Source organism: Poecilia latipinna, unplaced genomic scaffold (assembly GCF_001443285.1).
Source record: "Poecilia latipinna isolate Pla-1442-1.1 unplaced genomic scaffold, P_latipinna-1.0 Scaffold1681, whole genome shotgun sequence".
Classification (NCBI taxonomy): Eukaryota; Metazoa; Chordata; class Actinopteri; order Cyprinodontiformes; family Poeciliidae; genus Poecilia; species Poecilia latipinna.
The window spans coordinates 110,910-138,131 of record NW_015114297.1 but is presented as its reverse complement, the minus strand read 5'-3'; the positions used below and the strand labels follow the sequence as shown (position 1 = coordinate 138,131).

Below are 27,222 nucleotides of genomic sequence, written 5' to 3'. Positions count from 1 at the left end.
GTGATTTTTTTTTATCATTTCATTTTATATATAACTCAAGTAAGTAATATCTGATCCATTAATCCATATTTACTTTGGTATGATGATCATTTGAGGTCATCATCTGTCATATTTCATTAGAATCAACTGGCCTAAATGAAAATCAGTTATCAAAATCACTGGAAGTAGGGGGTAGGATCTCCAGAAAACAATATACACCTAAACAACGCATGTCATTTGAGTATTTTTTTTTTAATTATTATTTAAGAATTACAATGAAGAATCAAATAACCATTTTTTCTTCATGTGTTTGTTATAAAAATGCTATTTACATCAAATATGACTTGAAAGAAAGTTTACTTCTATAGTCAAAGCATGCATCCACTCTATAAAATGTATAGATTCCCGTACCTCTTCTGATGTCATCAACACAAATATCCACAAAGCAGAACTAGCTGCTGTTTTCTGTTCAGCATTCATCATGTTTTTATTGTCAGCGTATTCTTATTGAAATAAGTACTAACACCTTCCAATTCTTTTTCCTCTTCTTGATGGAAAATGTGACCATCTTGCAGATGCAGTCCCTTTACAACGTCGCTGATCATGCGTGACAGGTTCATGTGATGCAACACCTGGACATGTTTTGATTTGGGGGAAGAAAAAAAAAAGAATGTGAGAAATGTCACACTCAAGGTTCTGGCAGGCCAGAAAATATACCAGGAACATTTTTTTAAATATATTCCACACCAAATCGTAAAACCTGGATCTTCATCTCCATACCTGCTCTCACACTTTCAGTCTCTGTCTTTAAATTTTCACTTTCTTTCTCCTGACTCCTTCAGAATTGCTTTTTATTTCTTGTATTTAAAAAAAAATCAGCTCCTCTCCACCTGTCTCTCTCGGCCTTGCCTGCACCCTGATACTAAGTCTCACTCCCTCTACCTCTGCCCGCATCCCTCCTTCACCCCCCCTACCTCTCCTCACCCTCTCTCTCTTTCGCTTTTCCCCTGGCAGGCTAGTGATTGACACTTACAAATTACCCGGCGGCAGTGGCATTGTGTGTGACCCCTCTCTCTCATCTCCAGCCCGCTGCCGTTTTGTCATCTAATTACTGTGAATCCCCGGCCTGCTCCCCACTGCTGCATTTTTAATATGGCTGCCCCCCTCTACTCTCCTTCTCCCCAACTTCACACTCTCTCCTCTTCCTCCTCACACAATCCCACTCCTTCATTCACCTACTTCGCCTTTCCTCTCCGTCCAATACTCGTGAGCCCTGACCATCGTCTCTATATCCTCTCGCGCGCCTTCGCCAAGTGTCTCCTCTCCACCGCCTCCATTATCACGCCATCGCCTCTCCTCCTTCCTTCCTTCGGCTCCGTGCCGCGCGCGGATCAGTCCACGTCAATCTGTCTGTTTGCTGTTCCAGTTTTCACGGCCATCATTAAGAGTGTTTGGTAAACACGTGGATCAATAGGTGCTAATGAACACACGGTGGTTCGCGGTCTGTCACAGGACAGCATGTGAGAAGCTTACGCCGTTTCCGTCTTAATTTGTTTGCTGCGACGGCGAGTTAGTGCCATTGTAGATTGGGGGGGAAAAAAGGGAGTATATTTATGCCAAAAAACTAGAGTATGTTCAGAAATTTCCTAGAAAAAAACTTGGAAGTTTCTACGCTTGAAAAGTCAAAAACTTGCAACAATTTTTAGATTGTCAGAAAAAACTGGAAAATTGTGAGTTTTAAAAGTCAAACACTATATTTTGTTTTCTAGAAAATTCCTCAGATTAATCTGAAAATTCTTAGGTTTTTTCTTGCTAATTTTTTTACTTTTGAAACTCTGAAATTTCCTTGTTTTTCCTAGAAGATTTTTGAGTTGTGACAGAAAGTTACCCCTCCTTTTTTTCTATCTACTATGGCCCTGATACACAGAAGTAGTTTTCAGCTCATTGTAACTGTATTGGTTTGTTTCCAGGTAATGCTGTGTGTGTGTGTGCATTTGTTATTTATTAGGGGTATAATAGTAGTATCTTAAAAAACAAACAAAGAATAATTCAGTTTAGTTTTGATTAGACAACATGTTTTGGGTTTTATGTATTTCTTACTTCAAGCCAGAAACATTGAAAAGATTCAGTTTTTTAATTCAAATTCGAAAACACTTTATTAAATAAATGTTGTTGTAACTCATATCTTGAAAGGATTGTTGTGGATGCTGATGCTGTGAGCAGGAAGGATCTCCAGTAGCAGTCAGTCTTGCATGGCAAGTAATCTGAAGAGGCCTCTGACTGAAGACTGTTGCTGTACGGCAATCTCATGACTGTCATCACATGCCAAAAGCTCAGTATCCTAGCAGTAGATATGATATTTAATGATAACACGACACTCAGTTGTTGGCTAGCATTGCTAATCCACCTCGTTTGCTTTTGCTGCTTCACTTTAAATCTGTCAGGCCATGGAGTTAGAAAGCCAGGCAGAGAGACGTTGGGGTATGTGGTATGATCCTTACCCAGTGTGGTTTATGGAAGAGATGTTTTCAACTTTGTCCTGCTTTTTGGTCCTTTTCAACTCCGCTCTGATTGTAAGTTGTAGGTCACCTATTATTTCTTTTTTTTTTTTTTTTAGCTTTTGAGGTGCTAATCAGCTACTCACATTTGTGAAAGCAACACCTTGTCCCCACAGATACACAGTAGAGGAAGTAAAGTAAAAAATATATCTTGTGATAACATAAAGGTTTCATAAATATCAAACTGTGTTCAAAATAATCTGTTTCTCGCAGCGTTCTGTAACTGTTAGGTGTTCAACACACCTGAAGGATGAATTAGCTCTTCATCGTGTAGTTAGATTCCACAGAGTATAGTTAATGACTTTACAATCAGACCCACGTGTTGGACCTGGGACACATCTGAAAGTTACAGGACTATCTACCTGGAGGACTGGCGTTTCATAAATGTGGTCTAAGTGTTTCAGATCTTTAACAGGTGAAGAAAACCTATCCAGACTCTAAAAAACCTGTGACATTCCCGTTTATGACTAATTTATACCTTAACAGTATCTTCGCTACTGTTAACGAGAAATCTTGTGTGAAATGAAATTCATCATCTGCACTAACTCACGGCGTATGTTTGTAGATTTTTGTATCATGAATTTGGAAGGTATATGGTGAGGAGATATCCTAATGTGGATCATTATTTCTCTCAGGGACAAAAAAAGGACATAAAAACTACATTCATATTCCAATGAGTAATCTCCCCACATCCCCCGTCTCTTTTCAATTCTTTTTCTTTGAGCTCATCTTCAGAAGCAAGGACTCTTGGTCCAAACCTTCTAAAAATGGCAACTTTTAACCATCTGCCATCTTGTTTTATGTCACATGAACCTTAGTGTGTCCTGAGAATTTGAGAATAATCCCACATCAACATCCAGAAGGGAAAACAGCCGATCTCTTCTTCTTGACTGGACGTGTGCTTGTTTGTGGCCGGTATTTGTATAGCACCACCCTTTGAAAGACTCCTGTATTGTCAAAGTCGACACACAAAGCAAGTGGGAGCCAGTCAACCGAATCATCTGACTCAGCAGTGCTTTCTGGTGAGTCCGTTAATCCGGGTCAACGAACCGATTCGGTTGAATAATCTGAGCCTCTTGTGTCACTATAGCTGCATGGGAAACCATAAAGTTCCCAAATATCATACTTTAGTGACAGGGAGTCCACATACCTCGCTTTTTTATGTATTTCTTGATGTTTTGGTGTCATGTTTTAAAGATGGCAATAGCAGAACAAAAAATGCTGCCCATTAGTTCCTCATTATGTATTCAGGTTTAAAACAACAGTGTATTTGTTCAGTACCTGTGTATGGTGAATCAAAAGGACTTTACCAGAAATTTCCAGAATACATAAACACATTGGTGACACATTAGAGCCTGAGGCTTTCACAGAGCCATACTGGGAGTTAGGAAAAAAAGGCAAAGTATGAAGGCAACACGGGAAGCGCATGCAAGTAGAGAAGACTGCGCTTGTAACCGGGGCTATACGTTTTAGAGGTAACAAAGCCAAATATTGGAAAACTGAGGGTGTGCCGTCTGTACGCCTACAATTTCATAGCTCTTGCTCCTCGTTTCTTCAAATAAGTTCATGTCAAAAGAGTTTTCTCTGGAACATTCTCACATCTCACAGCTGTTGTTGTTGCAACCTTCCAGATCTTTCAAGTCTTCTGGTTCTGCTCTGCATCCACAGAACCAGAACCAAATGAGGAGAAGCAGCTTCTATGCACCTCAAATCTGGAACAAACTTCCAGAAAACTGCCAAAACACTGAGTTCCTTTAAATCTAGACTAAAAACCCAGCTGTTTAGAGTTGCTTTTGAAATCTAATCATGAAACAATCAACAATCTGATGTGCAAAACATAATGTTGTTGAATGTGCGCTCTATGACCTTGTGTTTTTATGATGTAAAGCACTTTGAGATGCCTTGTTGCTATACAAATACAATTTGATCTGCATTTTTAAGAGATCTAACCCCCCCAACACCCTAGTAGTCGTATAAATTAACATAATCTTAGTTTTAAAAGTGTTTTGCCAGTGCTGTTGCTCTGTTTAACTATGTGGACTGTTTAAAAGAAGACTTCTGAATAACCCAACATCTTTTTTGCTAAATTAATTTGTACAAAACGTGTTTTCAATGTGATACAAAAGTAACAATTATTACAAATGTAACAAGTATTACATTTGTATCACTAAAATGTCACCTCAAGGTCTAAATTACAATGTTGAACCAACAGTGAGGTAAAAGGTTACAGCAACAGTATTTGCTTCACTGTAAACCCTCCAATATCTCCCCCAAATAACAGGAATATATTTCTATATTAATTTATTGTGTTTTTTCTAAGTGTATCATTAACATTAGTAGGATTTTCACTGCTTTTCATTAAACAATGGTGTGAAATACAATATGCTCGTCTTGTGCCTCAAGGCTACAAATACACTCCTGATCAAAATCTTAAGACCAATCAAAAAATTGCAAGAATTTGCATTTTGCACTATTGGATCTTAAGAAGGTTCTAAGTAGAGCTTCACAATGTTAAAGAAAAAAATCAGCGTAAGAGACAAGAACGTTTGAGCAGGGAATTTTCTGAAAACTGCATTTACACTCAAACATGGTTTTTTCAGCTGATCAAAAGTTTAAGACCATAGTCTTTAAAAGCCAAAAGCTGTGCAAAAATCTGGATTCATGTCAGTTTCTGCTAAGTCTTTACACTGTCAAGACCTCCTGATGGCAAAAGCAAAAAAGCTCACTGACTGAACGTGGTAGGATTGTTGAGCTGCATAAGCAAGGCCTCTCACAACGTGCCATCGCTGCTGAGGTTGGACGCAGTAAGACAGTCATTTTGCATTTTTTAAATGATCCTGAGGGTTATGGAACAAAAAAGTCAAGTGGTAGACCCAAAAAAATTTCACCAGCTCTGAGCCGCAGGATCCGATTGGCTGTCTGTCAAGACACGGGACGATCCTCTACCCAAATTAAGGCCATTACTGGTGCTGACTGCAGCCCAATAACCATCAGACGGCATCTGCGAGAGAAGGGCTTCAGAAACAAAAAACGTCTTCAAAGGCCACGTCTTCTTCAACGCCACAAAATTGCCCGTTTGGACTTTGCAAGGGTGCACCAAACATGGGACATTGAAAGGTGGAAGAAAGTTGTAAAACTTTAACCTTGATGGTCCTGATGGCTTCCAACGTTACTGGAGATCCCACCTGAGATGTTTTCTACACGGCACAGTGGTGGGGGCGCCATCATGATTTGGGGTGCGTTTTCCTTCAATGGAACAATGGAGCTTCAGGTTGTGCAGGGGCGTCAAACAGCAGCTGGCTATGTGGAGATGTTGCAGCGGGCATCCCTCATGACTGAGGGCCCTCGTCTGTGTGGTAATGATTGGGTTTTTCAACAGGACAATGCTGCAGTTCACAATGCCCGCCTGACAAAGGAGTTCTTCCAAGAGAATAACATCACTCTTTTGGACCATCCTGCATGTTCCCCGGATCTAAACCCAATTGAGAACATTTGGGGATGGATGGCAAGGGAAGTTTACAAAAATGGACATCAGTTCCAGACAGTGGATGCCCTTCGTGAAGCTATGTTCAACACTTGGAGCAACGTTCCCACTAGCCTCCTGGAAACACTGGCATCAAGCATGCTTAAGCGATTGTTTGAAGTCATCAACAAGAATGGTGGAGCTACTCATTACTGAGTCCTTTTTTTTTTGACACTTTGATTTCTGTTTTGGGAGGGGTTTCGGGGGTTTTTTGAGCTATGGTCTTAAACTTTTGATCAGCTGAAAAAATCATGTTTGAGTGTAAATGCAGTTTTCCATTAATTCCCCGCTCAAAAGTTTTTGTCTCTTACGCCGATTTCTTCCTTTAACATTGTGAAGCTCTACTTAGAACCTTCTTAAGATCCAATAACGCAAAATGCAAATTCTTGCAGTTTTTTAACTGGTCTTAAGATTTTGATCAGGAGTGTATTAAAAAACTTCACAGATTCTCAATAGACTCTTTTAAGGAAGAACGTCATGGTCAAACATGGGAAGCTTCAATGCATAGCGGAAGAATACAAACAAACACACACACACACACACACACACAAGGAACTCTATCTCTTGCTGCCTATACATGTAGTTTATGCCGTCATATGAAGATTTCCGTCTTTCATGCAAGCACAAGGATAACCTGCTTGGATAAAAAATTTAAAGAATGACACGGTACGAGTGTTAAGGCACATTTACACCCACAGTGGCCTTGCATACCTGCTTCTTTGTGTGTGTGTGTGTGAGTGTGTGGCTCAGCTGCCCACAGCCAGACTGCGCTCCCCTGCCGATCCCCATCTTCCAGCTAGAAATCAGCAGACCGTGGCAGGCTGCTGCTGCACTACAGCTCTGGAGGAAGAAGGGAACAAAAAAGAGGGAATAAAAAAAAAAAGTTATTTCATTATGAGAACTTTTTCAAGTTTTTTTGTGTTACTTTTCATAGTTTTGAAGATTAAAAAAGAAAAGTTTTCTTTGTAGAGCAGGTGCTGACAGATGCTTAAGCCGAAGCAGACATTCAGCTGGGCAGGCAGGCAGGGCAGGGCCCGGGCCAGGCGGGAAACGACCTGCCTCCCCCCCCCCAACCTTCTGATGTAGCTCCAGGGCGTGGCAGGATTTAGCATGGCCTCATTACCTTGTCACGAGCTCGGAGAAATATGGGCCTCCAGAGAGAGGCTCAGGGACGTGGACTGATGAAAACAGAAAAGGGAAAAGGGAGCTGACAGCAGGCGCACGCAAAAGAAGGGAGGGGGTTGGAAAGAAGGGGCGGGGAAGGAAGGAGAGCGAGAGGTATGAGAGCAGGAAGGGGAATTGAGAGAGAAAGGGAGGAGAGATGTTGACAGATCTGGAAAAATAGAGAGACAGTGGGGATGGCTGGAGTATGGCGGGGAGTGGCGAAACTAATGGTCCTGCCCAGAGAGATAGCAGTCGATCACTCATCTTTAAACAAAAGCAGCGGGCTCAGGAGGATATTTAAGAAGTGCTTATTTAATTAAAAGTCCCTTTGCTCATATTTATGAGCCATCGCTCCTTCAAATATTAACCTTCCAGGTCCTGGGAGGCCTCTTACGGCTCAGCCCTGCACTGTGGACTTGATGGCTTGGACAGGGGCGATGTTGGTGATGAGCCCCTGTCTTCAAACCCGGAGTTCAGTGTGGTAATGCTCAGATTGTTCAGTGATGTGAAGGTAAAAAGGTGTGCAAATACAAGAGAGGGAAATAAAGCACCTGTCTGCAGACACTGAATGGACTCAAACTTTGGGCGATTCGTGTTTTCCACAAATTATTGACCAAATATGATTAGATATCAGTTTATTCCTGTTAGAAATGACATAGAGCAACTTGTACATGGTTATGTAGGAGTGCATGGAGATGAAAACATGTTTTCAGATTATTTTGAATTTTGTAAGGTTTTATGAAATGTTAAATTTAAAGAGGGCAGTATTATGTATTTTCAAGCCATTTTGTAGCACAATCAGTCACTGACGGTGACTGAACGTCAACTTCAGTTGTTATAAAAATGCTTTACATATCAAATATGACTTAAAATAAATTTGGCTTCATAATTGAAATCAGGCCTCTGTCTCTTTAAGAAGCTCCTGCTCTTTCTGAAACTCTGCTTTCGGGAAATCCTCTCAACAACATTCGACAGGAAGAGTTTAAGAATCCAACAAAGAGCGACGGAAACCAAGGAGATTAAATACTGTGGAGATGGCATTGTGTCAGAGACACCAGGTGAGTTTAAACGGTGAATGCAGAACTGAGAGAAAATCAGAAATGTAAAATAACAGGGACAAGAGAAACAGATTGGACCTGGAAAACTGGAATTAATACCTCAATGAGTCTGAAGTGCGACGAACCAACATGGAGCGACACTAAGATAAATAGAAGCACAAGAGAACCTGAACACAAACAAGAATCATGAAAAATATTGCCAAGTGTAAACCCGAAGAATTCAAAAGAAACCAAGTTAATTACAGAATTATTAATATCTCTCACAGATTTAGATAAATTATTTTCATTTAAGCAATAAGTGCATTTCTCTTTCAAAAAAAAAGGTGAGCATTTGTGAAAAGGTAAGCACAACAATGTTGGTGAAAAAAATAATTTTACTTACTTTTATTTAAAAAATACTGTCATCTTAATATTATTTACAGAGTTCTCAGAACAAAAGTGTTGGTCAGATAAAAAGATTACTTTGAGCCTGAATCTGTCAGGGGTTTGAATAATTTAGGTTGAAGGTATAAATGATAGGAAAAAAAGTCAACATTTATTAAGAACACCCATATTCCACATTCAAATACATAGTCAGAAATTAGGCATTTAAGAGCATTTTATTGTATCAATGTATAATTTAGATTATGGACTTAAATCATATTTACCCTTAGTGAGTGTCAGAAAAGAAAAATCCTTTATTCTTCAGAAGTAGCTGCATTTCTGTTATAAATGTGAGCAAACTGTCATCAATACTCCACTGATATAAAAAAACCACAATTTTGCAATTGCAGCGTTTCCATTAAATAAGAAACGCAATTAAAATCACACGTTAATAAGTTTGTTCACACGACAAGTCGTTAAAAAACATGCCGCTCCACGATCCTCTAACTACTTTCTGTCGTCTTCTTTACGGGTTTTGCGCCAGGTGCAACATCTGGTTGTTGATCATGTGACTCGAAAAAAGCATTAACATTGAAACAAGTGTTTTATTTACAAAATAAATCAATTTCGACATGGCCAAAAAAACCCCCACCTCATCCTTGCACCAAAGCTTTTTGCTGAAAAATTTCCCATTTCCATTATGCCAATTTATTTTTAAAACTGAGCAATTATATGGTCAATGGAAATGCAGCTATTGTCTTATTACAGTCAAGTACTCCAAGATGCTTGAAAAGTTATAAATCAAAGAGCAAAAAACATGATCATTTCTACAGACATTGCTCTGTCTGTTGACAAATATCATGCAATAAGTTGTAAAAATGCACTTTACTTCCCACAGCCACACAACAATATAGTAACGCTAAAAACTTACCAGTAAAACATGATTTTATGCCTCTCTATGGTGAGTTCTTCCTGTTTCATCTGCATGCCATATTCCTCGGCGTAACTCATCAAACTGAAATTGTCACCACCCAACCAGTCAGTGGCTTTGAGGTTTGTAGATTTCTCTGTTCATATTTCTCTTCCCCTCACTGACTGTTTACATACATCGAGACACGCTCTCCATACCAGAAGAGCATTCTGCATATTTATATCCAGACATCTGTTTAGAGAGATTAATGTTGCCTTGGAGTCCCAGTTTATAATACAGACCTCCTCTCACAAGTCCAAACAGAGATAACTGGTATCGCATCAAGAGAGGGGGAAAAAAAAGATACGGCACATCTAGTTTCTTTGACAAAACTCAACAACAAGCACTGCTGAGCTCCGCCGCCCCGAAGAACTCTAAAACAAATCTCACAGTAAAGCGTCTGTAAGCCACTGAAGAGATGATATTTGAATACAGCTGAAATCCTTGAATATTTCTATAGCCTTCGAAAAGTTATGCTAACACACATTTTGTTACAAATAAAGGTCTTATGTGTTAAATAATATGTCTGAGATATCCTTCATATAATGCGATATCATTTTTGTCCTTGATAACAAAGCTTTTTTAATGCTGTAGTTTTTTTACAAAGCCCGTCTGGTGACGTAGAAAAAAGAAACAAAAAACCCAACTTGTGGCCAGAAGTTATTCAATACGTGGCCACGAGTTGTTATAATTAAGTAAATTCCCACGAGTTATTAAGTCGCGGTCACGAGGTTTTTTTTAAATTATTTTTGCTCCCATTTCTCCAGATAGGTTTCGTAGTTTTTTTTTCTTTGTTGGTGCTAAAAATAATACTAAAGTTTGGTTTGTCTTTTCTCTATTGTCCACACCTTCTTTGTGCAGGTGACAGTGAATAACTATTGAACCATTGAATAACAAACTAAAAAAAAAAAAAATAATAATAAAATAAATAAAAAATCATCACCCCAAGATAATGACACGTTTCAACCACATAAATACAACAACGTAGGAAAAGTTCACTGCTGTTATTCTTAACACTCTTCTGCCTGGGTCAACTTTATCCCAGGTTTAAAAAACTACAATATACGATGCATTGATTCACAACTCCTAACATCGTTGTGATGGTGATGGAAATTTTGCACTTTGGTTGCACCTGCTCTCTGTTCCGTCTCATTTGCAAAGCAAATAGCTCTAATGACACGTCTGAGCGAAAACAGAGGCATTTCATGCACTAGATCTGAGTTTTTTCTCTTTTCACAAAATATAAACTTGTCCAATCCTAACAGACACAAAAAACATAATTTTTTTTTTTTAGTAATGGGATTTAAAATGTTTAATCGAGTTAATTGCAGGGTCTGCAAATAATTAATAGTGACAAAATACATTTTCAAATCAAAAAACATTTTTACTGATGAATTATGGAATAAAAAGCCACATAGGCTCAACAATAAATATATTTATTTTTAATCTTTAGGTTATTCAACCATCAGATTGGTGCAAAGTGCTATTATTCCCATTCAGCGTTCAAGTGTTTCAAGAATCCCTGATCATTCATGGAACTTCTTTAGAAACGTGGACTGTGGACAAAGACGTTAACGTGGACGTCTGTACCGCTGCAACATGTTCAGGACTGAGATGCTATTTTAGGCTTGAATAGCTCCACTGATAGGCTGAGTTGTTATTGTCCAACTTGCACACAAAAGTAATCTTTCCCAGCGTCTCTTCAGATCGTCCTTTGCTGCTTGTGGAGGTCGCTTGTGAGTCAGATTTGCATAAGATGTATTCTATCGTTGGGATTAATCAGCCCAAAGATTAATTGGGTTACTAATTTAGTAATCCATTTAAGCCACAACTATACAAAAATATATATGTTTTCATTTAAGATAAAACACTTTTGTCTGTAGATTTGTTTTAGCCAAAACTTATCAAGGGGCCTAATTTTAGCTTCGCCCTGTTCAGATTGACTGGTAGTATTATTATTTGCATCTTTTAGTGTATTTCTAATAATGTATAAGAAGTAGTACCAGTAGTAGTTAAATGAAATATCTGTAGAATGTGCTATTTCTTTTACATGATTCATTAATTAATCATCAGATTAGTTGATAGATTAATTGATTATGAAAATAATCGTTAGCTGCAGCCCTGCTATGTTACAAATAGCACTGACCTTTGAATTGGATGCTTTTTCTCTATGCTGACTTTAATTTATATCACATGCACTTTTATAAATGTAATTTTTTTTATAAATACGTGCATAACGTTTCAGTTTAACAATAAAGTTCACAGCCTAAGACTTTGGCTCACTCAGCTGCCAAAACAACAAATTCATTCCCCACAGTCTTCTCCAACACGTTGTAGTGATTTAAAATATGTTCCCACTCCTGCCTTGTCTTTCTGTGGCTGTCTGCTGCCAACATCAAGACAGGCAATCGGTATTTTTTATTTTTTTTCCCTTTTCCGACATCAGCACTCTCACACATTCATGCACATCCTCAGACTGAGGCGACTAGAGACACTTCACAATGTTCTCAGTTTCTAATAAGAATGTGATCACAGGTAGTACTCACTTAAGACCTTCAAAAACGCTCCACTTAACATAACTGTTTTATGAGTCCGCTGCTCACTTTGTGGTATCACCTCACTGTCTTCAAGCACCCACCTGAGCTCCTCTTTCTTTCAGTGCGGTTATTTTTTTTTCCTGACTTTTTTTTTTTTAAACCAAAAATTGGAAGTTCACCTCTTTTTTTTCTCCTTTACTGACTGAATATAATGAAACAGGTGCAGAGTTTTGTTTCTGTGGAAGAGGAGGCTGCTCAGTATGTCGTGTTTAGAGATTCCAAATAATGCTTCAAAAAGCCGTATTATTGACGTGATTTCCATTTTGTTTTTGTGGGTGTGTAAATTTTGAAGTATCGCGTTGATGGAAATGCCGAAATTTGAAACAACTGCCAAAAAGTTTGACACTCGCTTGAGGTGCTTCTTGGCTTTTCTGGAAAAGAGCTAGTGCGCGAAAAAATGAGAAGTAAACACATTTACTGAATAAGTTCTGATATAGTGAACTCTCCCATCCACCGGTGGGTTTGTGCTAATGGTGGGCAATGTGGACTTTGGACATTTTGTGATACCATTGTAATAACAAATTATTATATAAAAAAAAAACTGTTTATTACTTATTTTTTAGGTAACTGTATGGATGTGACTGCATGGCACAGCATTCTTAGCGCCACAAACATAAATATACATCATAAAAAGTATTCTCCTTTAGAATAGGCCACTTGCTCAAAAAGTGTGATTCTTGGCACACTTTTAAAATGTAACTATTTTAATTTAATAAATGTAAATCTATTTAATAATTTTTCTTTTCAAATTTACTGATATTTATTGGTGGTCTTGTGGAACAAACAGTGGAGAAAATAGCAAAAAAACAAAAAGAAAGAAAGAATAACATATTCATACTGCCAGTTTTGGATTTTTAAATGTATAATCAATAATTGAAATTTATCATGACAACGATAAATAAAAAAATCTTACCATGACAAACAACCTCTGCTTCCCGTTTGTTGCAGGACTATGTAACATTAACATCTGAAGAAATGATGTTTTACGTGTCCTGGTTGATTCCAGCAGATGGAGACATGCCTAATTCGCATTTTCTTTCTTTTTGTTTTTTTCCCCGCAACATTTTAAAAGTAAACTTAAAATTCACATGACAGCTGAAAGCTGTCGTAGCTTGTAAGAATTGATGAGGTTAGCTTAGCTGACGAATATCAGAGTCTCATATCATCTTCAGTAAGTCTGAGCCAGACTTAACCAAGAAGCCAATTTCTGTTGTCTCCACCAGTACTGAGGTTTCAAATTATATTTTTGCTTAACTTATTTCTTAAAGACATTAAACAGCGATTAATTTTCACAAAATATCAAATAATTGTGTAACTGTGATTTTTTTCTAAATATCTACACATAAACATTGCAGTTTGATATCAACATTACCAGTCTTTTTTGCTGTTTGTTCATTGTAATCCATTCTTACCTCCCACCTGAACACATTTCTATTATTATTACTGCTTTGTATGCACACATGCAGTGGCGGCGGGTCGCTTTCCAGGTGTTCTTTTTCTGGATTTGTTCAGACTCAGAGCTAGCGTAATGTCTGGTGTGGGTTTTCTTCAGCAGTCGCAGCACATATTCTATGCATGATGTTTTGTTTGGGTTGCACTGTGTGTGTGAAAGAGAAGGAATTCAAGGAGACGGCTCTGAAAAAAAAAATATCTAAAGGATAAAGTGCAAGAGGCCATAGAGGAACCACAGAACAAGCAGGGAGAGAGAAAGTGTGTGTGTGTGTGCTGCATGTATGAGTATTGGTGTGTGTTTGCACAGAAGCGACAGACAAACAGGCCAGAGAGAGAAAGAGGAGAGAGGTTATTGCTGGAAAGCGTGAAGACAATAATGCAAACTGACACTTCAGAAATTAGATGCCGGTTGCCTTGGCAACAGGCCCTGGGCTAGGGGCTACCGGTGGTGTGGGGGGGAAGGGGTGAGGACGGGTGAGGGCGAGTGGGGCTGCGGAGAGCGCTCAGATAGTGAGTAAATTATGTTTGATTAGAAGCGCAATCGTTTGAAAAGAGCGGAGCGAAGAAGCCCGTGGCGACGAATCCGCCAATCAATGCCGGAGAGGAGCGGAGACATCGAGAGCGAGCCCAGGCACGAGGGCTCCGGAGGATTTCCTGGAGTGTTTTCACAGGTGACACACTCGCCTCAAGGAGGGGGAAGATTAGTCTCAGGCCGAGGAAAACAAACGGCATCACTACAATAAACGTGACAAAAAAAATTTACACACTGAGCCAATGAACAGCTTTACTAATAAAAATGTGTCATGGAGAAATCAGACACCAGAGAAAAGCGCTAACAGGTATTGCTAGGCTCTTATACCAAACTTCATCAGCAGGTCAAAGTTCACAATAAATTATGTAATAACAGAAATACCCTTTGTCTTATTTGGGCCTTCAGAAAGTCTTGTGTCTTAAAATCCAGCGTAACAGAAAATGGAGTTAAATAAGTTTCTGAATAGATTTTTGTGTCACTGTGCTTATTAGAACACTAATTTACTTGGATAAACTTGTATTGTTAGCATAAGTAAGTATAGATTAATTAAATAATCACAAAAAACATACAGAAAAATATTACTAAATAATGGTCATCAGAAGGAGCTAAAGTTGAAATTTTAAACAATTTAAAATATATCCATCTAATCATGTTTCTTCAGGTTGCAATGACAATGTTGCTCCTTTTATTGAGAGAGCGTATCTTTAGTAGCGTCACCCTGCTGCTGTTTTCACTTGTACAGTTTGAACCCAACAGAGCCCGTCTCTACCAGGTGTCTGGTCACTGTATGAGAGGTCAGAGGTTACGATGCACAGCTCGTCTTCTCTTGTCTGCAACATCAAAGTTCATTATATTATTTTAAAAATAAAACTAAGTTCATTAAAGATGCCATGTCATGAAGTCAGTAAGTCATAGTGGTCTCCATGTCTGGTCAAAGGTTAGTAATTAGATTTGGTGAGCCACTATTTTATTGTCTGTGTTTTGATCTTTTTTTTTTTTCTTTTTTTTTTGCTTTGAACACAAATGATTAAATTGTGAACTAGTGATCTAACTGAATTCTCTAGATTGACAATATTTTTGAATGTTAAAATAATGTAGCGCACATGAAAACATCACATTTGACCTTTCACCCACAAGAATAGCTTTCTTCTAAGTCCCTTCAAAGCATCGTTGCTGGCAAAAACAGCTCCTTACTCCACATTCATGGTTCCCTGGAATCTCCAACAATGTAATGAGTGAATTTAAAAATTTCATCAGTTTGTGAGGCCGGCGCAAATTAACTAGTAACAGTAAGAAACTACCAAATACATCAATACCCAAGTTTATTTTTCACTGGATATATTTGTAAAGATAACTGATAATGAAAAAGACAATCGTCATTTTTACATCAGAAACGATGAAAAGATTGATCCATCCTCCCCAATAATTTAAATCTAAATGAATTTGCGGCATTTGTTTTCTTTTACGTTTTAGGTAGTGGGAATCCTATAAGCAGAAAAAACAAGAATCAGTTTTACTGTGACGTGACGGCTGTTCTCCATGGCCTGGTGACGAATACAGTTCACACATAAAGATTGTGCTATAATCAACTTAAAGCTTAAAGTCACAGCTCTGAACAAAGTGTCTGACTTGAGGCTTCTGACTTACTTTAGTCAGTGAACGCATCAATCATCAAGCCTCCATTGAAGGTTAATACCATGCTAGATAGCTTAAACCAAAGTTGCCTTACTAACAGTATTTAGAAATATTTGGGAAAATATGAAAACAATTATTTTTTACTCTTACACTTGCACGTATATAAAGACAAAAAAACTAAACGGTAAGCATATTTCAATAGCTAGCATAGCATTGGTACACTCCACTTGAGGAGGGGTTTGAAATTCTGACAGGTTTACTGTATGTTATACTTTTTTGTAATATAATTCAAATGCATTGAGAAATGTGTGAACATTCTTGATAGAATAAAAAAATTGGACCGACCAACTAGCTAATGCGCTTGTTACAGTGCAACAGGGCAACACAGACTCTGCGTTTCCATGTCAAAGGTGAGCAAAGGTGAGGTGGGGTGGTGGCGCAGGGGCAAAGCACAACCCACGTATTGAGGCCCTAGTCCTCATGGCGGTGGTCGCAGGTTCAATTCCCAGCCTGGCGACATTTGCCGCATGTCTTCCCCTCTCTGATTGCCTCGTTTCCTGCCGAACTACTTTCAAATAAAGGCCACTAGAGTCAACAAAACCCTTTTAAATAAAAAGGTGAGCAAAGCTAATAGTGACATGTTGTAACTGCTTTGTTTAAAACTAGAAACTTGATTAATATCCCATGTGAATAAGTTTGCTCATGAGATAAGTCATTAAAAAATATCCTCCATCAGTCATCCTCCAGCTACTTCCTGTTGTCTTTTTGCTGGTTGTTGATCATGTGACTCGTGTGATGCGAAAAAAAAGTGTTTCCTTTGCACTTTTACGAAATAAACCAATTTCGATACGACTAAAATAACCCTTCTCCCAGCAGTAAAACTTTTTCTCAGAAACATTTTTTTTTTCTAAATTGCCGTATTTCCATTAAGCGAATTTAGTTTTGAAATTTCAAACTGCGCAATTATGAACTCACACATCCAGCCCTCAAAGCATATAACACGTTTTGCAACATAATCCTGTATGTTGCACTGATTGGATATACTGAACAGAAAATTCAGTATATCAAACCATGATATAATGTATGGTTTTTAAATGTCGCTGATAAAGTCTCATCCTCAAGAAAACAAACATTTAGGTTGGAGGAATTTTACCCCCCAAAATTTGCTCCTTTCTGTAACTCAGCAAAAACTTTTAAAGCCTAAAAAAAAGAGCTAAGCAAAAAAGGCAAAGACCTCAGAACATGGAGGCTCTGCTTGATTAGGAGACATATTCTTCTGCTTTCAAAAGCAAACGAAGGAATTTATCAGCAGCAAATCACAAAGTGATCTCTGCTCCCGACAGAAACTACACTGACATTCGAGCGCAGCTAACAAAGCCCGTCTTTTCACACCTCTAATTCCACCTGAAGGATTTTTGTCATTTACAGCACCCCTTGTAAATATGTGGTACAAAAGCTTTACATTCATATATAGTTGCTGCGTGTGGCATAAACTCACACCGAGTAGAAAGGTGCAGTTCTGCCACGGCGTGTTAGGGCTGCTGCAGATAGAAAAAAAAACAAAATTCTGAAATTTTCTAGAAAAAAACTGGGAATTTCTGAGTTTCAAAAAATAAAAAAAAACTTCGCTAGAAAAAACCCGGACATTTCATTTGAAAAGTCAAAAATTTGATAGAAAAAAAAAAAAAAATTTCAGATTATTCTCAGAAATTTCCTACAAAAAAACTGGGAAACTTCTGACTTTGAAACGTCCAAAAGTTGCTTGAAAAAACGTACAAATTTTGAGATTAATTGCAGAAATGTTCGAGAAAAAACATGGACATTTCTGTGTTTCAAAAGTTTTCAAATTTAGACACAAAATTTCCAGCAGTTGAATATTTTAAAATAATTATGGTGGCTCTTGAGAAGCATATGCTTGTATGGTAATGGGAAAAAAAAACGAAAAAAAAAACTCATCTCTGCTGGAAAAACTTTTAGAATGTATTAAAGAAAGAAAGAAAACGATGACATGACAACAACAAACACATTAAAAGTACAAGATGTATGCTTCAGTAATAATCAATATAAAGTTTTGTTTTAAGTCACTTTATTATTATTAAGGATGCATAGCTCTTATCTGTACTGAAAATAGTTATCCAGACATATAATCAAAAATTAATAATTTACCAAAACTTATGTGAAAATTGTGAGATACTGTATATATATTTTATATGAAGTTCTCATTAAGTAGACGTTATTTACTGAACATTCAAAGATTATTTTCACTTCTACCCACTAAATATATTTTCTATCACATCATAATGTACATTTATTGCATGGAAATGAATTTCTTTAGATTTTTTGTAACTAATAGATTACAGACACACACAAAAGCAACAACTCTTTTAATTAATACCTACAGCTTCTGAGGTATATCAATATTTTTCCAAACACTTTAGCAGATTTAATGTATGAATATTCCTTTATAGACTCCAGCTCTGATTTCCTTTAGAGCAAGAAAGCATTTGAGATTGTGGAAGAGGTATCTAATTAAAGCTTTAACCTTTTTATTCCTCCCCTGCTCTCACCGCAACCGCTTTTAAAACATGACTTGCAAAAGCTCCAGAAGTAAGACAAAGGACAAAGTTAGAAACTCTAACTAGCAACGTACTCTGGCCATAAAACTTTGCATAAAGCTCTATATTTTCATGATATAATGGTAGTGAAATAAAAGTTTACAGCAAAAATATAAGTGCAAATCGTCAGCTTCTTGTTTTTCTTTCTCTGAATCAAAACTTAACACAAGAGTCATCGTCTTCAATCAAGACGTAAGTGGATGACCCAATAAATAAATTCAAGGTTGATCAAGCGCTATTTTAGCACTTTTAATTATTTTCGATGAAAGGAGCGTTGAGTGGGCAATTAGTAGGTCTGCTTAAAATTAGAGTCAGCTAATTCCTGTCCCCATAACACCTAGTTTGAATCAGTTTTAGATAAAGAAAATATACATTTAAAGATCAAGGTTGAAATTGACTGATAAAATGCAATGACAGCAACAGCAAAGAGCCAGCAGGACATTTTAAACCATTTGTGATTAAATTGGTTGAGAAACATTAAACATATGGTTGGTGTGATAAAAAAAGTTTAGGGTGCTGCAACTAGAGAAAAAAAAAAGATTATGTATGAATGTATTTATTGGGTCGTCCATTTACGTCTTGATTGAAGACAATGACTCTATCCCAGGTGTGTCCAAAGGACATTCGTGGCCCTGGGATTTGTCGGCCCCCCAACTGCAGTTCAAGAATGATGCAAATTTGTTTACTAAACTTTCTATTTTTAATCAAGGTACAATTATTGCTGACAATTTTCTTGCAATGAAAAATGCTAAATACGACACAAAGTATTTTTTTAACCAAACCGTAGCGATTAGTGGAGCCTCGTTTATCCAGAGACTTTTACTAAAAAGCCGACTTTGCCGCACAGAAATCAACTTTTATTTCATTTATTAAAGTTGGCTAAGTATTAGCAAGAGTTTTGAAAGAAAGTGACCCTAAGTCCTGTTCTTATTACTGAGTAAATGCTTCCAACCAAGCCTAGAAGAATTTGAAAAATTGTTGCTTTACGTGTAACACAACATAAAAAAAAATCTTATTAAGTTTTGGAATAATATCCCTTTTTTGTGAAAAAAATAAATAAATCTGACTACTTTATTTACTTGATTTTTTAGACTCAACAATTTCAGTCCACATGACAAAAATGAACAAGCATTTTTCCCGAGGTAGCCGCAATATAACTTTGACTTCAGGATTATTCAAATCAGAGTTATAGCTTCAGCAAGACTAACAACATTAGCTGTAACAAATAATCTTTAGTAATCTCTTAAAATCGGTTAAAATGCGCATGTTCTTCAGTGTATATGGGCTAAAAATTGTGTTTTCTTCTTCCTTAGTTGCAGCGTTTAAAGCACAGAAGACCATTTTCTCACCTTGTTAAAACGTAGGAACCGTGGACGGTCTCCTGTGGATTTACAGCTGACGTTGCGTTTAGTGACCGGCCCGTTTTCTGCTTACAGCAGTTGGATCGCAGGGTCAAAATGTGGAGATGCTAAGAGCGTTTTGTTGGTCGTTGCATCAGTAAGATAGGCGCTTTCGGTTACTTCCCATTTGTCACCGGATGCACACTCAACAAATTAACAGAAGTCCCCTATAAAGAAGACAAAGAATAAACATTATTTGTGAGTTATCTCATAAAAGCAGAAGTTATTAACCGCTAAAAACCTAAACCTAACACAGGGAAGCTAATTGCCTCTAAACTCTCGGCTTACTGGAGGTGATAAAGCGAGATATGGAGATGCTCAGTGTTGGGCTCACGTAGATCAGTGTTACAACAAGAGTTTCGCCTTAAAGAAGGGCCATTAACCATGTTTAATGTGCTAGTGTAAATTTTGAGTTTTCACAATTTGGGCTATATCCAGGATTTATCAAGCGTAAGTTGATCCAATCATGTCAAACGATGAAGATGGGATGGCCTGTAGTTAGGTGTTTTTACTGCTCGCTCTCAGAATCAGCTCCAAAAGAGCTGCATGATAAACAGAGTTTCAGTCGTCGTAGCAGGATTAGTTTGCACCTCATTATTACAAAAAGCTCCTTAGAGGCAACATGTGGTAAGATATTATATTATAGGAAAGGAGAACAGGAGAGAAACATAGTTTGGACTGTGGTTGAGCTGCTAGAACTGACAGAAAGATGGGGATGTCTCAGTGACAGAAGAGAAACAAAGAGGTAAAGAAAATGTGAGTTACTCACAATGAATATTTTTTAATGATTATTAAGTGGTAGCAGTTAGTAACAGTAATTATAGGGGTATAGTAGTAGATCACAGTTTATCAAGTCTTCAATCACAGAAAACAAAACGTGCTCACAGTTGGTTCATGGATTATACAACAATAAAACCACTTTGGAGTAGTTTTGATAATCCAGTGTACGAGATGCACTTGAATGCACCATTAAAACTGTCATTAGCAGCAGTTCAACTCACCACAGAATTGATCTGCAGCTTGACATTTAGGAAACAAAGTTGCTTAGGAGAAACTCAGCAATTTCAGAAATTGTTGAGGTGAGTGGTTCTGTCAACTACGGAAACAGAGAGCGGACGTTTTCTGCATGTACTTTTTCCTCGATGTTTTTCTTGAGATAACGAGTTCGTTTCACAGCGGTCGTTGGTCTCTGGGTTTGTTATACCTGATTTTTTTTTCTTTCTCCGCTAAAGCTGCCTTAAAAACCTTATTGTAACAAAACAAAGAATAGCTTAGAGATAACCAGAGTTGTCTTTGTTTTGTTTCGATGTCATTTTTAAAGTCGTGCCACAGAACGTCACGTCGAGCGTTTAGTTCCACACCTTAACATTCTGCATCTGTTCAGGTATGAAACAACGCTGAATTTGTTTGCTACCAGCAGAGATGTGCTGGATGTTTTTGGTACAAATACATGTACTGTTCCACCCCTACTACTAATAAGGCATTGTTCAATTACTGCCATCAAGGTATGTCAACTTAAAAAGTAAGGTTTTGTATCTGCAAACATCTTCTGTCACACTGTTCCTTATCATGAGATGCCAGTGCACTTATCTCAATTCTTGGAGATTTCACTAAGGAATGCATAACGGAGTGCTGCCCCTCCCCAACCTGCTGCTACACACTACATCAGCTGACTGTAATAAGCACTTTGCTGAAAAACAGTTTGGGGTTGTAAAATTAACCTGTCATGCAACCATTTTTTTAGTTTAACAATCTCATTTTAAGCCGATTCTTACAAGAGTAAATTGTTTTAGCAAGTATTCTTGAAAAAGTGTGGTTACTTGCTAATCCAGCTGTTGAAATCGAAACAGTGCTGAATTCATAAACCAGAACGTCCCCCTGACCAGGTAACATCAAATATCTTTGTCACTGAACGTCAATCAGGGAACGCAATTTTACTTTCCCCACTGGGAAATTGTTTTGCAGCATTTCCATTCACTGAAAAACAAACCTAGAAACGCCCGAGCGTGATCGTTCGGCATCAACAAAGTGTAATGTACGATAACACAGACAAGAAAAAACACTCATGGCTTCATGTTATTAAGCATTACAATAGCAGCAGCTATAAAAGAGACTCCATCTCTATTGGTTTTTTCCTCGCAAATGCTTTTTTTTTTTTACCTGTGGCCTGAGGGTAGAGGCTGAAAATCTGTAAAGAGGGAACGGTCTGAACATAGCATGACACAGGCTGCCTGTCTCAGCATCTGCCTGTCATAAAAGCCCAAAGACTCGAGTCGGAGTCCTTCCTAAAAACTTTAACCAGGCTATCGGGTCTGGTTTTATTGGCCGTGGAGAGATTACCGTACCATTTCAGATGAAAACAATAAAAGCTCTCGATTTCCTTATAAAGCACAGCCGTCGTCATTCTTCTTTTGTTGCAGCGGTAAAACGTGTCTCAGAGGATTCAGGGAGGTAAAAACATAATGAACACAACAATGAAGTGAGTATTCATGAGAGCTGGATGTGCGAGCTATTTAGGTAAATCTCACCTAAAGCAAGTATGTAATACTTTTCCCTCAATTTGTTCTGAAGAAGATAATTGGCTGTAGAGCAATCGTTTATTTATTTCTCAATAAATATTTATTTATATTGAAATCATATATAATTTCTTATTTGCACCATAATAAACGAAATGCTAACCAACATTTTTGGTGTGTAATGGCGACATATGGAAAAATATAATGATTCAAATTGTTCGTTTTTTGTTTTTATGATGTGAAGCATGCGCAAGGCAAATAAAATTTGATAGTTTGATTGATAGAGTTGATGTGTTTCAAACTAAATCTGGGAAAAGCTGAAGGTATCTGCTGGTCTATCGCTTTTATTATTATTATTTTATTTCACAAACTACATGTAGCACTTGTTTTTGTTTGCAGGCTAGCTATCTGTGCATATCGACAAACAACTCAGTCAGCTAACATCTTGTCGCTGTCGGAGTCAGCGTTATTCAACAAGCTTGTGCACACAAACAGGAAGTTTGACGCATTTGCTCTCAATGAAAACATTTTAAATCAATAGGAAGGAATACACAAACTAAAGATTTTTCTGTAAATATCTAAACAGACATTATTTTGACAAAGGGGAAGACACAGATGAATTATCATAAACACACGGTACTGGTGTGAGCACTCAGTGGAGAAACATCCTGGGAAAGTCTGAACAGCTTGTGTCCAGCTTATGTGGGGTCTGCAGAGAATTTAGCTGACTTTTTCCTGAACCCAGTCCTAAACAACCTTAGAAAATCATGATTGTGAGTCTTCTCTGTAGACCTATTGTTGCTCTATAGGGAGCAAAATCTCAACGATGTGATGATCTACACAACAAGAATTTTGAAAACGACTACTAATTAAGTTGGGGTCTATATTTTTGCTTATTTTGAAATTAAATAAATCCAAAGACATTCTTCATTGCCTATAAATGGTTTAATAAATAGGTTACACTATAATAGAAGCAGTGTGAATAAGTATTATTGTTCTGCTTTGAATAATAACAATTAGCTTTAAGAAAATCTATGTATAAACTCCATTTTTTTACTCAGGAATCTCATGCCAGTCTAAGCCTACTACAACAAAAAAGTTATTTTATATTAAGTATTAAATAACCTTGTTAAACCAACAATTACAATAAAATATATTGTAATTCTATTGGAGAAGATGTGTCGCAAAATTGACGTAAAACCACAGGAAATTGGGTCAACTGGTGAAAGGGGACATGGGAGATCGGACTGGATCGTAACTCCTCATTTGGGAAAGAGAAACATAAATATCAAATGGTTTCAAGATGTTGAGACATCATTTTTATTGTAAAGTATTAGCCATTATGCATCATCTTTTTCACCTAGGCTTTTGCTCCACAACGTCAATCACTTTGCTCTTCTTCCTATTCTACATGTGTTTCTGCATCTATGCAGTGCTTTCTCTTCCTGCAGTCGCCCGCTGATCGCGGTGTCTCTCGTCCAAGGACGCTTTGAGACACGGATGGCGGTGAGGAGCGGAGCTTTCAATGGCAGCAGAAGCACTCCATCACCCTGGAGCCACACCGGTACCGGAACGAGGAAAGCGCAACGTTAAATCTTTATCTGTTGACACGGTTGTAAGGAAGATGAAGAGGATTTGTTAATTTGTCTCATTTTCTATTGGGCATGCTCGTCTCTGTTCTGTTTTGTTGTGTTACCAATTTGGTTACTTCAAATGAATGTGATCCAATTTGCTAAGCGAGGTAGAAGCCGTGAGATAAAAGCGCGCATTAGGATTTTCATTACTGTAAAAGCAACTGGTCAGTCTGCGGCGATGAAAGTCACTCAAAGCTTAAGGCTTTGTTTGCGCTAACAATGTTGTAAAACAGAGACTTTCTTCTCTACTACACATACAAACTTTAAAGTGTTAAGTAAAAAAAAAAATCTAAAGTGGAGACTTGTCATTAGTTATTCTTCTCAGTGAAACGCTGGTAAAAACTTTAAAGGGTTAACAGAGGAGCCGTGTTGTGATGACTTCCTGAAGGCGGAGTTTCAGAAAGAATAGGAGTTTCTTAAAGAGACAGAGGCCCAATTTCATATTTGATGTATACAGCATGTATAGTATCTGAATGTAACATAGTTATTTGATTGTGCTATAAAATGACACTATGTTGCTAGAAAACATACTCATGTCCCTTTAAACCAAATGGTTTTGCAACAGGATGCTATTCACCTTCTGATAATAATACTATTTCAATATATTGTGTCTTTCTATTTTCCTGATTGCAGGTTTGCTATTTTTCCACCACTGTCTCGCCTCAGCAGTTGTGGTCAGCTTCATCTCATAAAAACGTCAGTCGTGTAATCCCTCCTGCAGCTCTTCAGAGCAACTGTGCAAAGTCCTGCATTGAAAGACAAAACAATTAGCTTCTCGGCGCTAAGACAAACAAATCTCCACATGAAAAAGGTAAGTCGAACCATCCAGTTAGAGGTGTAGAAAATTTTTTGGTGGGGGGGCGAGAGGGAAGGGGGTTTTTGCACGGCACGATGAGTAATTACACACCACACACCTGGTTCTAGATTGTGGATAATGCGCTAGCGCCGCGTTGTTTGTTTCAAACAATTAATCTATCCGCAGGGTAGCAAAACAAAAAAAAGATTGAAATAAACCTGTAATGGAGCAGTCGGGGAGTGGAGTTACAAGTTGAGATAGTTTCCTGCGGTGAGGATGTGCGCCTCAGTGGCAGTGACGGAGCACACTTCTTCACAGGCCTTCACGGGAGCGCTCACTCAACGCTGTTAGATCCCCTGACCTCTCATGGCTACATTAAACCCTTTAGAATAACAAAGCGCAGTTTGAGAGACCCGCAGTCACTTCAATTCGAATGTGCAAATACACTTCCAAGGAAATAAATCCATAGCAAACTTGAGAAATGCCAAGAGTCAGATTTAATATTTTCCTAAAGTATGAATGTCTGGGTTTTTTTTTTCTTTTTCCTCTTTATGCATAAATCTGAAACCAAATATTATCTTAATTATGTATACAAAGTTTAAAATGCATTGTCTGTTGCCTGCAGATGCAAACACACACGCGCGTGCACGCACAAGCGTGCCGCGTTCCGCGCAGCGGCACGTATGTACACACACGCACGCAGGGCGGCTGCAGAATTGAATGCGATAGGGAAGTGAAAAATGATTAACCCAGGGTCAGCTCTCAGCCTCAATCTCGGCAGCGCTCAAAGAACATCCTCGCCTGATTTACACTCGTCATGTTCCACAGCACACATTTGCATATATTTATTAAATTCACCACGCGTTGGAGAATAAAATATAACAGCGCGGAGGGGGGGGGGGGGGAGCACGAGGAAAGGCAGCGGAGGAAGGGAGCGAGGGGAGGGGGGTTATTTAAAGGAGGTGTGTGTTTCTCATAGATTTGCTTTCCATTCATATTCATTCGCTCCTTTCTCCTTCTCTCTCTCTCCCGCTCTCTGTTTTTGTTCATTAGCATGGAGGTCAGCGCAGGCATCAGATGTGACCGCGTGCCGCTTTGGGCGACACGTTGCTGTTGGTCAGCCTATTGAGTTGACCTTGTTATCGTTGTGACAGACTGTGTTATTTATCAGTTAGTTAGATAAGAGCAGCGTGGAGCGCGGTGATAGTCCGCCGCACGGAACGAGCCCCGCCGCTGAATCCCAAACACCGGCTGACGGAAACACGGCCCGCCCTCGGCTTTGTTTTTCACTTGTGCAAACGAAACTCGGTCGTCTTCGTGAAGCGCAGAGGAAATGGCTCTATCTAAAGGAGAGCAACTTCGAAACGGTTTCCCAAAAATATCCAATAGCTGCTCGGCGCTTCCTACGCCTGTGGTGTTGGCTGGAGTGAGATTTCTGATCAGTTCTAGCTTGACAGAAGCTAAATTTAAGCAGCCATTAGCTCACTTTTCCATTACAGATGTGCGCAAACGATATTTCGGTAATGTGACAACCCCCCTTCGCCCCAACTTCGCAATTGTGGTGTTTCCATTTAATAAAACGTAATGAAAATCACAAGTTTGTTCACTAATAAGCCATTAGAAAACATGCTCACCACTTCATGTCGTTTTCTTCTTCCGTCAGTGGTAATGTCCGGTTGTTGATCACGTGACGCATGACGTGAAAAAGTATTTCGTTTCAGTTTTACGGAATACATTAATTTTGATAAGAGTCTAAAAAGCACCTCTCAGAATATAAGTATGATCTACTTATATTTTTTGATGGTCTTGTGGAACAAACAGTGGAGAAAATAGTAAAAATAATGTTTGCGTTAATGTCAGTTTTGTTTTTTAGCTAACATTAACTAAAACGTAACTAGTGAATTTTTTTTTATTTAAAATTATAAACAATACGATCAATTCTCACCATCTATTCCAGCTCTTGTGAGTCTTGTGTATGTCCTGATCAATGAGAAGACACAACTTACCGCTTCAGGAAAAAAAAAAAAAATGTTTATCTGCCATCATCGGTGGCCATGCTAACTCGCCTTAGCATTCAGTGACAGCTTCATAGTGGTAAACCAGTGCAGCAGTGAGAAAGTTGGCAGTTATTAGCCCAGTACACATGAATGATTGACAGCGTTAAGACCCTCCTCCTGCCTCTGATTGGTTGTTTCTGACGGAGTGGTGTATTTGTTCTGATGACAGCAGACTCATATGGAGATTCACAGATTCTCTCACATTATACTGCCACAATATAGTTATCTTTGCAACTCACCGTTGCACCTCTAACGCTAACGGCGAAATGCTAATTATTCACCTGCGGCTTCGCTCAAGATAACCTCTACCAGGCCTCCCATTGTCCCCCCGCTTTCTGTCCCGTCTGCACACAAACAAACACATACCGCAGCC

General features: G+C 38.3%; 1 long non-coding RNA gene across 3 annotated transcripts; it reads right to left on the bottom strand.

Moving 5' to 3' along the window:
- Positions 1 to 212: 212 nt before the first annotated feature.
- Positions 213 to 26,645, bottom strand: LOC106964492 (uncharacterized). 3 transcript variants are annotated; one of them, XR_001428440.1, is made up of 6 exons: positions 26,427 to 26,645; positions 24,574 to 24,742; positions 19,796 to 20,013; positions 8,382 to 8,422; positions 6,772 to 6,900; positions 213 to 611 (listed from the first exon to the last, which is right to left on the bottom strand). It is a non-coding gene; the product is annotated as an uncharacterized LOC106964492 (long non-coding RNA). The 3 variants fall into 3 exon arrangements; XR_001428438.1 differs by lacking the exon at positions 8,382 to 8,422 and having other exon boundaries at positions 26,427 to 26,642; XR_001428439.1 differs by lacking the exons at positions 6,772 to 6,900; positions 8,382 to 8,422 and having other exon boundaries at positions 26,427 to 26,638.
- Positions 26,646 to 27,222: the final 577 nt, after the last annotated feature.